Genomic DNA, 11,861 nt, shown 5'->3' on the forward strand with positions numbered 1-11,861 from the left:
CAACGAGGAAAGATTTAGATAATTTGACTAAAGAATTTACGAATAACTTGCACACACTGCTCACGCAAAAAGCAAGAAGGACGTTGCAGAAGAAAAATGGTATAAAAGTCCAGCCTTAAGAAAATTGATTAAAAAATAGAAATCACACTAAGAGTACCTGGAAAATATCATGTTGTCCGCAAGACAAAAGAATCATAAATACACTCAATAACAAGGTCAAGACCCTTATAAAAAAATAAGCACAACTGGACCAGATTCCTGAATCCCTTTGAATAGATGCTATTTCTAAATATAACAGGCGCAACACAAATATTCCATTTCTTAACATTTTACCGACCGCTAGCGGTTCAACAGCATACGCACGTCCGACCGGCCGCTCAGCCGCAGATTCTTCATGTTCTAAATAACTGTCAGGACAATCTGATAAATCGTCTAAATAAAACTCACCAGTACCCTTTTTTTCGCTCATAGTGAACGGTAATTTTTTTTAAAAAACGGTGTGAAAATGTGGGAGTTTACGAAGCAATGCACTTCGCAAGTGAGCAATGTATCTCAATACTAATAATAAAATGCAGATGATATAGCAAATGGCAATTGTTTATCGCCATGGATACTGATTGATAGGCTATTTTTAGGTAGCCTGAGAAAAAAGCGATTAATAGGCTATCGGTCGATAGGCGTTGCCTAAAAAAAGCCGATTAATAGGCGATCGGTCGGTAGACGTTGGTGATGAAAAGCCGATTAATAGGCTATCGGTCGGTAGGCTTTGGCGATAAAACGCCGCTTAATAGGCTACCAGTCGGTAATGTGTTAATAGCCCTAACGGGATCGCATACACCGAAATTGGGAAAGATTATAGCAGATTATTCCGTATCTCAACTCGCAACCTATTCCACCCTCGAAGAGAGCATGCTGTGTAAGTACTCAATACACAATTCTTTTCAGGAACGCAGACAAACAACATCCGTGTTGTCATGCCCTTGGAGGTGATTAGATATATCGCAAAGCGAAAAAATATCAGAAGTTAGGGAAGGAGTAGCTGCAATAGCGTTTTCGTGATTTTCCCCTTCTGAAACGTAACTAAGAGCCAGTTGTCCTTACAATAACCTCCAAGAAGGCATGTTTCTTCTTAGTCTGATAACCACCTCTTGCTTTGCCATAATAACACAAACCGAACCATCTTTGGAATATATGAGTAGTTATCAGTGATGTCTATCTCTCCGTACTTATAATTAAAGGCTAAATATGTATGCTATGAGGGCGTGGTATTTCGTGTGTCATATAGTATGTGTATTGGTGTGATGTTTACGGATCATTGCTACAACCATCAAGCATTACTAATAGCTTAGGAAATATAATTTTGATACCGAAATGTGAACATCATTTCCTTTTAGCTTAGGAGATATCATTTTGAAAGCAGATACTTTTCGAAAGGGATGTTTGTATGATTTAAGTAGATAAAAAGTGAAATAGCAGGCTGAAAGGCTGTATAAGATGTCATGAACCTGTACAGTATTTAGTAATCCTTAACTGTTAAATTTTAATATTTTAAATAATTACCACCTGAAGTGTGTATTTGAAGCAATATGAATAATTAGGGTTATTAAAGGCTGTAGTTGTAAGCTTTATTAGCTTCTTAAATATTTTATTCTTCTCAGTAAAATTTACATTGCACTGAAGGTATGTGCTGGTATTATAATAGAAAGCTTTCCCGCTAAATGCATTCATAGTTTAATATTCAGATCATGAAAAGAAAAATTACAGTCATGTAAAAGCTTCAGGCCAGAAGATAAACATCACATAATTCCTGTCACATCATTGAAACTTCAGTGTCTGTCCGCTTCAAAATCGTTAACACGTTGTTTATCCTTATGCATTTTATCAGTTTCTGTTTTTCTTTCATAATTTTTTTTTTTTTTTTACTGTTGCTATTTATTATTTTCTGAATTCCGTCTTGCCTTAACCACACGCTTTGGAGCCGATGAGTTATATATGCAGATGTTTTTTTTAATTTGAAAAAGAATTAATTGTAAATATTTTTGGGGGTAATCGTTAAAATGAAATTACTTAATACCTAGTTCAAAGTGCTTTATTAGTTGCACAAGAGTTTCTTAACCAAAATTGTAGTTAATGTTTATTAAATTTATAGGTTATCACCATATTTAAAATAAAATTTTATATTTTAAAGGAATAAATAAATATAACTTTACATGAAGGTGTTAGCTGTACGCATACGTGTGATGCACGTGCATTTTTACAGTTTCAATTTTTCTGAAATGCAAAGATATGCAGATGCCTGAAAACTAATTTTGCTGTCGCATTTAGTTACGGGTTTTGATTTTAAATTAACTCTCTGCTCCAGATCTTGGAATCTTCAGTTGAAGTTATACTAGTTCATTGGAGTAATAATCCTTTATTTTCCTGAATAATCTCATTCCTAAACAGTTTATTTCTAAATATCTGCTTCTGTAAAATTTTCCCTATTCACCATTGCATCTAGTAGAAAGATGGCTTTTCTTGTTCTCTTTAACCAGAATCCCAAAGGATATTAAATGAATTTCACTGATAGTTTTAATTGAAAAGAGAAAGAATAAAAATGATGCTTTAAAACCGCAGCATTTGTTATAACGACAGGAGGAGACTCAAAAATGTAATAGTACTTACTTTGTTCACTTTCTAAGAAACTTCCTTTCTGGAAAAAAACTATATCAATATTCTACGCAATGACTGCTCCCTCTGCCAATTTAAATTTTGTATCAAAAATTAAGCTCTCTCCCTTGTCAAATTCTGCAATGACTAACTGCACCGTGATTCTAAATTAAGAAACAGTAAAACATTCTTCAGGAAATTTAATAATAGTTTCATCTGTAAATTCACTGTTAATGAAGATGTTAAAAATACGGACATAGGCCATTTGCAGCACATCTCTCAAGGAAGCATTCACAATTAATCCAGTCTCCCTGTTTTAGGTAATTTTATTTAGCTTTATTTACATTCCATCATCTCAAATCTATGCAGTTTAATTTTTCTCCGTCAATAAGCAAGGAAGAACAAGCACGGAGTCAAAACGGCGGACTGAGTCTTCAAAATTAAGCTGCAGTTACAGCAGTTATTATACTTCTCGCCTTCGACAGAACAGCTGGTTAACTTCATTAGGTACTCATTAGCCTGTTAGGTCTCCGTCAATGTAATAAATGAAACCTTCAGCTTAGTGCAATGTCTTTCGGAAAAACACTTTTCGCAAAAATATGTTCAAATTACTAATTATATTTTTAGTTGACGAAACGAGTCTGGTTTATCCGTACTTTTCGAAAAATTTCCTTACATAAGAATTTTGGAAGTTTCTCATAAATTCGCACACTTTACACCAATACAGAATTGCAGGGTTTCAAATTTCCTATTAAGTTCGGAAATATGTTACCAATGATAAAAATATTCTAGCTAGAGCGCTATCTATTACGAAACCACCGCTTTGCCTGTGAAAGGCAATGCAGTTTCATTTAAAAAATATACAAAAAAAAAAAAAAAAAAAAAAAAAAAAAAAAAAAAAAAAATACATTCAAATTTTATGGTAGGAGAAAAAAAAAAACTTAAATTTTTATACTTTATAACTGCACTAGAAACCTGGTACGCAATAAGCGGGAAATAATTTTTTTCCCTGTGTCCACTTCCACTGTGTGTATACACAGCGGAAGATTCGTTATTTAACATTAAAACCCAATGCGTTTTCGTATGAATGCTTGTTTCCAATACTTCTCTGTATTGACGTCTTCAGGTTTGCGTTTTGGGTATCAAGCAACAGATGTAGATAAACACTTTACGTAAATTACCGTATTGGGGTTGGTGTGAGCTCAAGCAAAATACTTATAAAATTATGCAACCACAGAAATAAAATCAATACAACTGTATACTAAGGCAATTTTTTTTATTAATTGCAAGAAGAAATTATACATTTGTAATAAATATGAAACATTTGGATATGAATGTAAATAGCGGCATAAAATCTGGTTTATTAATATCTATAACACTGGTAATTTCATATAAAGGAATAGCACTGATATAGTGTCGCTACGATCACATCCATTTATTGCGTCATCATCTAGTTTTTGATAAAGTGGTGTTGAAAACATAAGCCACCGTGAAATTAAAAAAGAAAAAAGACTGATTTTCTCTTTATGGAATTCGATATGAAAAATATAAGTAAATGATAATCTTATTGAAGTCGGAGACTTATTTAGCATTTATCTACATACTAGACACTTCAACAGATTTTATCAAATCTATCTGAAAACGCTTTAGTGAAATAATATACTAAGTTGCTATAAAAAGTTTAAAAAACGAAAGTAGAAAATTAAAAACTTGCAAAGTTAACTGTTAAATAAACTTATTCATTCATGATAGAGCTTAGTAGGCAAAATGAAAATAAATTTAGACTGATATGCAACAATTCAAACATATCTTAATAAACTGAAAAAATAAAATTTAGACTTAGTAGCCTAAAATCTAAAATGAATTTAACAAACTATTATTTACCCCTTGTTAACAAACTATGAGAAAATATCATCCCTGAAGGTTACTAATTTTTCCAAGAGCATCGATACGTATAATACTAATGTTGATCTTTGCAGGACCCCTCTCTAACTGCGCTGTGGCTCTAAAAAATATTTAGTCCCGATTATGAAACACATATTATTCGGGTATCAGATTACAAATCAAAAAATTCGGGTATCAGACTTACAAAACGTTTGCGAATCGTTTAACACTAGGTGCAGTTTAACTGATTAAGTATATTCTTGCACTGTTTATAAGTTCTCCTTTTACACATCGGATATATTACATAGAAAAAATTTTGATAACAGTTCATAAAGGAATTTCACCGTTTCAAATAAGAAAGTCAGAAGATTCTCAACCCCGTCCATAGACTACTCAAATCCTCCGTGATTACACTTATTTTGGTGTCATCTCACTGTAGTGGTTTTTTTTTGAGGGGTACGCTTTCGCATTTTGTATTTCCTAGCACAAAAGGAATGCGTATCTCGAATGGAATATTTGTCTCGAAACGACTTAAATGCGTTATAGCACTTTTCAGATTGTTCCCACCAAATATTATCGAACTGTATTACATTTAAAGAAATAAATAATGAAGAAACTGCTTTAATGTAAATATGTTTCTTGCACTGTGAAAAAACAACGGCACCTATAGAAATCCAGTTTTGAACCTTTTAGTCGTGCACTCGAACGTGGCCCCCTGGAAGAACGAATGTGAATTTTGTTTTATTGCTTATTTAATATTTTGTAAATCTTTAACGAATTGTTGATTAACAGACTCAACGATTTCAAGGCGAGCAGTATCAACACTGTACGTAATAAAACTTTTTATCTCCAGCGTGCGAGATTGCCTATTGGCAATCCTAAATATATACTGTTTTTAAGTATTTTGTGCTTTTGTTGCTGAATCGAAATTTAGGGGGCTTAAGAGCCAAGAATGGTATGTTTAATAAATAAAGTTTACACACAAAATGTTTATAATAAAAAGACAAAATAAGTTTTGTAAGCTCCCCTTACCAAGAAAACTGAACGTTGAGGTGATGAACTGAGACAAGACTGAAAAAAACATATTAAAATCGTATGCCAGCTGCATCGTGAGTTCTAAGCGTGGTCTGCTGTACTGCTTTTGTAATTTCGGTAATATTGCTACTGAATTATACTTGGCGTAAGTGCGAGTAAAATTATGCTTTATAACAAAGTTAAAGGAAACAAAAAAGGGGTAAGTAAGAGTGACTATAACTGTATTCTGGTAGACCGTGAGCTTTAATACCTTTAATAACTGGTGGGTGAGTGAGAAACCTTAATAATCCCTTTTGGTGACCATTAGAATCTGAAACTATTCAAACTTCTTTTCCACCCCCTAATATATATATATATATGTAAGATTACCCTCATTAAGAAAATAGTAGAGCACTACTTAAACATAACTAACTGCTTTATTTTACCAATATGAGATAAAAAGAATGAAAAGATGAATTAAGGTGAAATTTAACATTACAGTTGGTAAACCCACAACTAACGTCTGTCCAAACAGGATTCGTGTAATGATGAACATTTCTCACACATTATCAGTCTAACAGTTCTACAGGCACGCAAGCTCATGCCTTGAGAGAATACGTTTATTATCATCCATCCACGGCTATATCCAAAATGATCAGCTTGGCTACAAGAAACTTGAGCATCGAAGGAAACCGTCTGTTTTCCAGCAACTCCTGCAGCTCTGCCTCTGCACTTGGAACACGTCTTGTTCTCAGCACTTCCAACAGTCGTCTGCTGCTCTACAAGCTGCTCTATGTTGGCGTCACATGACCTCAGCCTCGCTGGATATTTGCTAATTCAGCAGGCGTCCATGAATATACCTCCACAAATACAGGGTGATTAGCGAATAAGGCCTGATTTCAAAATGAAATATCTCTACAACAAAGATCGATAGAATTACGCGGTAAACTGTGCATTTATTAGCAAAACTGTAAGAATGGAGTACAAAAGTTTAAAAAATTTAGTGGGGAAAATTGTTAACAGATGTCTCTCTAATCGCAATGATCAATAGCCTATAAAATGTATTTCGAAGTCGAAAGTGATCAGTACGACTGTTGGCAAGTGAAAAGAGGCTAGCGTAGAAAGTGGAATAATGTATTCTATTGAACAACGTGTTTTTTGGGTCTGAAATTTCACCGATTAGAACACAGTCCTACGGCAACACGTCGCAGTTTTCAAAACCGATTCGACGTTCCAGTTGAACCCGATGCGAAAACCATTCGCGAAATTCGAACGGACTGGCAGCGTGGCTGATGATCGAAAGGGAAATGTTGGGCCTAGGCAAACTGTAGTCACTCCTGGAAATGCGGCCAAAATTTCTGTAATTGTTCAGCAAAATCCTAGGAAAAGCATCCCACGGATTGCATCAAAGACAGGTTTGAAGTGCACGAGCACGCAAAAGGTATTCAAAAATAGCCTACGGGCTGTTTCCATCCAAAATCCAAAGTCACCATGAAAGCAGTGCAACAAAGGACTTGCGAATCAGACTTGCGAATCAGATTCTAACAATGAACGACAACGACAGATTTGATGTGAGCTGCATCTGGTTCACAGATGAGGCACATTTTCATTTGAATGGAATCGTTAAAGCAAAACTGGAGATTTGGAGGTTCCAAAAATCCTCATTTGTGTGAAGAGAAAGCGCTGTATTCGGCAGGGCTGCGATATGCGCCAGAAGCATTATCAGACCCTTTTTTATACGAGAAACGATAACTACTGAACATTACGTTACAATTTTGGAACAATTTGTCAGCACTCATCTAGCGTTGGAGGATCGATCAGGTATCGACTGGTTCATGCAAGGTGGGGCTAAAATCAGTTTATCTAAAATCAGTTTATCATACCAAACTATAGCCACAGAAATTTAAGAGACGGGGAATTCAGTTGAAAATGTCTTTAAATAGCAAATGCATCAATTTAAAATTTTATTCGTTAGCCATGGACGAAAGTAAACCATTTTCAAAACACAATAGATTTTAAAAGTACACTTGACTTTCCAGAAAATGCAATTAATAAACGTTGAATCATTATAGGGGAAGTAAAGCAAGGTTTTAAAGAGAAGTTTAGTCAATTTAAAAGTGCAAATAATCCAATTCACTTTTCTTATATCCATACAAAAGGCAATTGTAAACAATTTGGCATACTTCTCAAAACGGTTCACCATCGTTGTATTAGATCATTGTTTTATTTTGTAGCTGGGTTGTCTTTTGAATGTTTTTAGCTGCCAAATGTGTTCTTCAGACAACACTCGTCTTTGCAGATCAGCTATTTTACACTACACCATTCGTGCGAAAGCTTCTATTGTATCTTCTCGGATTTTTACCTCCAGAGAGCTGCTGGTGAGGAGATGATCAACGTTCCATCTCCTGAGTTATACAGAGGGCATGAGGGGGAGCTCACAATACTGGATTTATGGAAATGGGTCAGAAGGGAATCGTGGCGCAGATTGTTGGGAATGGATCTTTTTATTATCGTTGCCCATCTTCTACCCTGAGTAGTTTATGATCTTCTTAACTGTCGATGTCATTTTGTTGCATATGGTTCTCTGCATTAGAGGCTGCTTTGGCTTGAGGCATTGAACATTCCATCCTTGGAGATACTACCCGCCTGTTCATTTACTGTGATGTCGCAGTGCTCCGGGACGCATTGTTCATGAATATCTGTTGTCTTCTGTAGTTTGAGAAGCCTTTCCTGAATTTTTCCTCACTGTCAGATGTGTTCACAGTAACTCTCGGAACACTGATTTCCAACCTCAGTGACAAAAATTCAATTAATTTGAAATTGGCGAAAATCATAACAAATTCAAAAATTTTCGTCTTGACTTTTCTTTAAAAAAATAATATGCTTAAACCAGCACGGTTTTTGAACTGACTTAAAATTACGAATTTCAGGATTTTGGAAGCTTTTACGAAAAACGAGAATAGGCTAGGTATGAAATAGAGATACGTATCATTCAGGAAGTTTTTTAAAGCTAAAAAACAGAGTGATTTATCAACCAACCCTGTTAAATAACAGTAGCAATTACTATTCATGTTTTCGAATATAAATTGGGATTTTTAATATAGTTTTCTATGTTTACTTTGAAGGCTAATTTCGGTATATCAATTAACAACTGCCAATCATTTCTGAAATGATGAATGATAATTTTAGGAATCATCGGTAGGATTTAAATTCTCGAGACTAGTGCTACATTTATAGCTAGAAGCATACATAAGTAATTACAAAAAATTATCTCTCAAAGTCACTTTCAATATCAAGTACGAGCCCACCAGCGGCCAAGCGGTAAAGACGCTGAACACTGGTAGTTCGGTCCGAGGTTCGAATCCCGCGAACGGGCTGGCTGCATGGGCGTTTTCGTGGTTTTCCCCATGTATAACGTGTATACGAGCCAGTTTCCCTTAGAAAGTCCTCCACGAAAGGCATCCCTCCCCTTAGGCAGATAGCTCTAGTGTGCTTTGCCATAATTAAATACACCATACACCACACCAATATCAAGTAATCTGTAAACCTTAATCCAATGGAGGTAATATTGTATTTGGAAAAAAAATAATAATTTCCCTTTCTGGAAATATTTCATTTGCTGAAGAAAGACACAGCTTTACGTTTTGGGATAAATCAATAGTTTACACACAATATTTACATAACTCTATAATAATGGATGTGTATATAAAATGAATTAAACGAATATGGTTCCGTTTACTTAATTGTGACAAATTATATTACTCATTTGTATTTTTAGTAATGAGTTAAACATAAACTTAGCTGCAAAATAAGCAGAAGCAACAGAAAGATAACTTTTATATTTTCCCGAACCCAGTACTAATGAAATAATCCCTCAAGTAACACTAACTTATTTCATCTAAGTGCTGATTTGCCTTCTTGGATCTGTAATGTGCATTTCTTGGATCACGAAAAATCAAATTTCTGAGTTTTCGGACAATTTAAATTTTTTTGACTTGCAAAATATTATGAACAGCAATACGTTAAGAACTTTCTTGGAACTTTTAAGAAAATACTTTCAAATTAAAACGTACTTTTAGAACATAACATCTGTTTTTTTTTTTTTTTTTTTTTTTTTTTTTTTTTTTTTTTTTAAAACTCATGGTACGCACGTTTTCAAGATTAAGATACGTCTTTCAGTGGAGGTATTCAACAAAATTTAATATTTTAATTCAAATGTTCAGTAATTCACGGCAGAGAAATAATAATTTTTATATCGGGGGTCAAACACTTAATAAATGCTCAACTTTATGTAATCAAAATATGTATTAACTTATATTATAATCCCATTATATTTTACGTTAGACTGATCATGGACGAAATCAATGCCGTTCCCTTTATGATTGTATTGGTAAAACGTTGATTAGTACTTCTAAGCAAAATGACTGAAGATTCATCTCCTTATTTATACTCGGTGAACGAACATTTTGTAAATAGAAAAGACAATATCTGATTCACGAATGCATTGTCCGGGCATGCATTTCTTAATGATGGCAAGAGGGAGGAAATATATTTTTGCGAATTTTGCATATATGTAAATAATTTAAGTTAAACTATATGTGAAACAGTAGTATATTTTCTATAATTTAACAAGAAATGCCTCAGGAGACGAAGCTTTGCAGAAAAATTAAGATTATAGAGGTGTCTCGTAAACACCAAGGTAAATGCCTATCAGATTCAGTTACAGTTTTCAACTGTTTGATTAGAATCTAATTTCCTGTCTTTAGTAGTTAACAAATATATCGAGTTCTTTTAAAATTACCTTTTCTTAAATGAAATAAATACCGAATTAAATCAAAAGCATTTAAATAAAAAAGCGAGATTAACAGCCTTTAAAGAAGTAAAACTGTGAATTTTAAGCGATATACAATGTATCACAAACACTATATCACATTTGTATGAATATATAAATATAATGCATACTCTTAAATCAAACGTTCCTGGAATATTTCGCCAAATAAAAAACTTGATATAAATATACTCTTAATTTTATGTTAATTCATTGATATTCTAAACATTTTAATTAAAACAATTTTGAATGTGTTTCAACATAAGTAAAGATTCCTCTATAAAAATGCGACAATAAAAGTAAAATCTTTATGTAATTTAGAATGCGTAATTCGTTTTTAAAATAATTCGTTTTTCATTTGAAATGATAGTTTCATTAATTCTTAGAAGAATTCCTAAAGACATTTTCAATCAAAAATGCAAATTTAGAATAGACCTTTTTAACCATCAATACTTTTCTCATTTATTGTTTATATGATCATTAATTTTCGTGGCATATTTATCATTAGGTATTACTATTTAAATTATAAACAGAGTTATTATTAAATAAAATTCATTCAGAATTATTTAGCATTTATTTTTATACTTTATTTCGAAAGTTCTCTATGGATGGTAACTGAGTATCTTTAAATTTATCAAAAGAGTTGATATATTCATATGGATATATTCCCTTCCGTAATAATAATTTTATGTTTTGATCATTGGGAAAATTTTCTCTTAAAATCTTAAATTTTTCTTCAGGCAAGTTAGATACAAGTTTTTCCAAAGACGCGTTCATAAACTGTAAACTATCAATAAAAATTAGATATTCTTAGATTATTCCATTTTCTTTTAATACTGAAAGAAATATATTTTTCCATATTATTAGGTATAACATGAAACTCCCTGTTTTGAATTTTGCCTATGCCTTGCATGATTAAATGTGCATCATAGTGTTTTAAATTGTGAAATACGACAGGAATTTTCTTTTGAAGTTTAAATTTCAAATTGCACTTATTGTGCAGAGCTCCTCTATACTTTCCCGTAAGATGATCGTGATCTTTTACACGATCATTATTCAAATTTTTTTTTGCATAAGTAGCAATGAGTTGCATTTTTAAAATTTTGTTCATCTTGAGATGTCATGGAAAGAGGTACAATACTATATAATTTTTCGGCTATTTCCTCTTCTTCACGTAAAATATTTTGTATAAAATGGTCTACTGCATTTGGACCTCTATATACTGTTACAGGTTTAACGCTTTTTCCATCAGGTCCTACAATTATGTAAGCATATCCGCAAGCTTTATGATGATGTATTTTTTCTGTAAAACACGCAGTAGCTACATCAGGTGTACAAGTGTCTACGTTTTCAATTAAAGCTTCAAAATCAGCATAAATAATGTACGGAATAGACTCTTCATATTGATAATTGGTATATTCTAATATTTTTTCTTCTTCTGATGGCATTTTAATTCTCTGTATGTTTTGATGTTGACAGTATTTTG

This window comes from Stegodyphus dumicola, chromosome 11, assembly GCF_044657685.1.
Source record: "Stegodyphus dumicola isolate Sdum_Otavi_A_Nest chromosome 11, ASM4465768v1".
NCBI classification, from domain to species: domain Eukaryota; kingdom Metazoa; phylum Arthropoda; class Arachnida; order Araneae; family Eresidae; genus Stegodyphus; species Stegodyphus dumicola.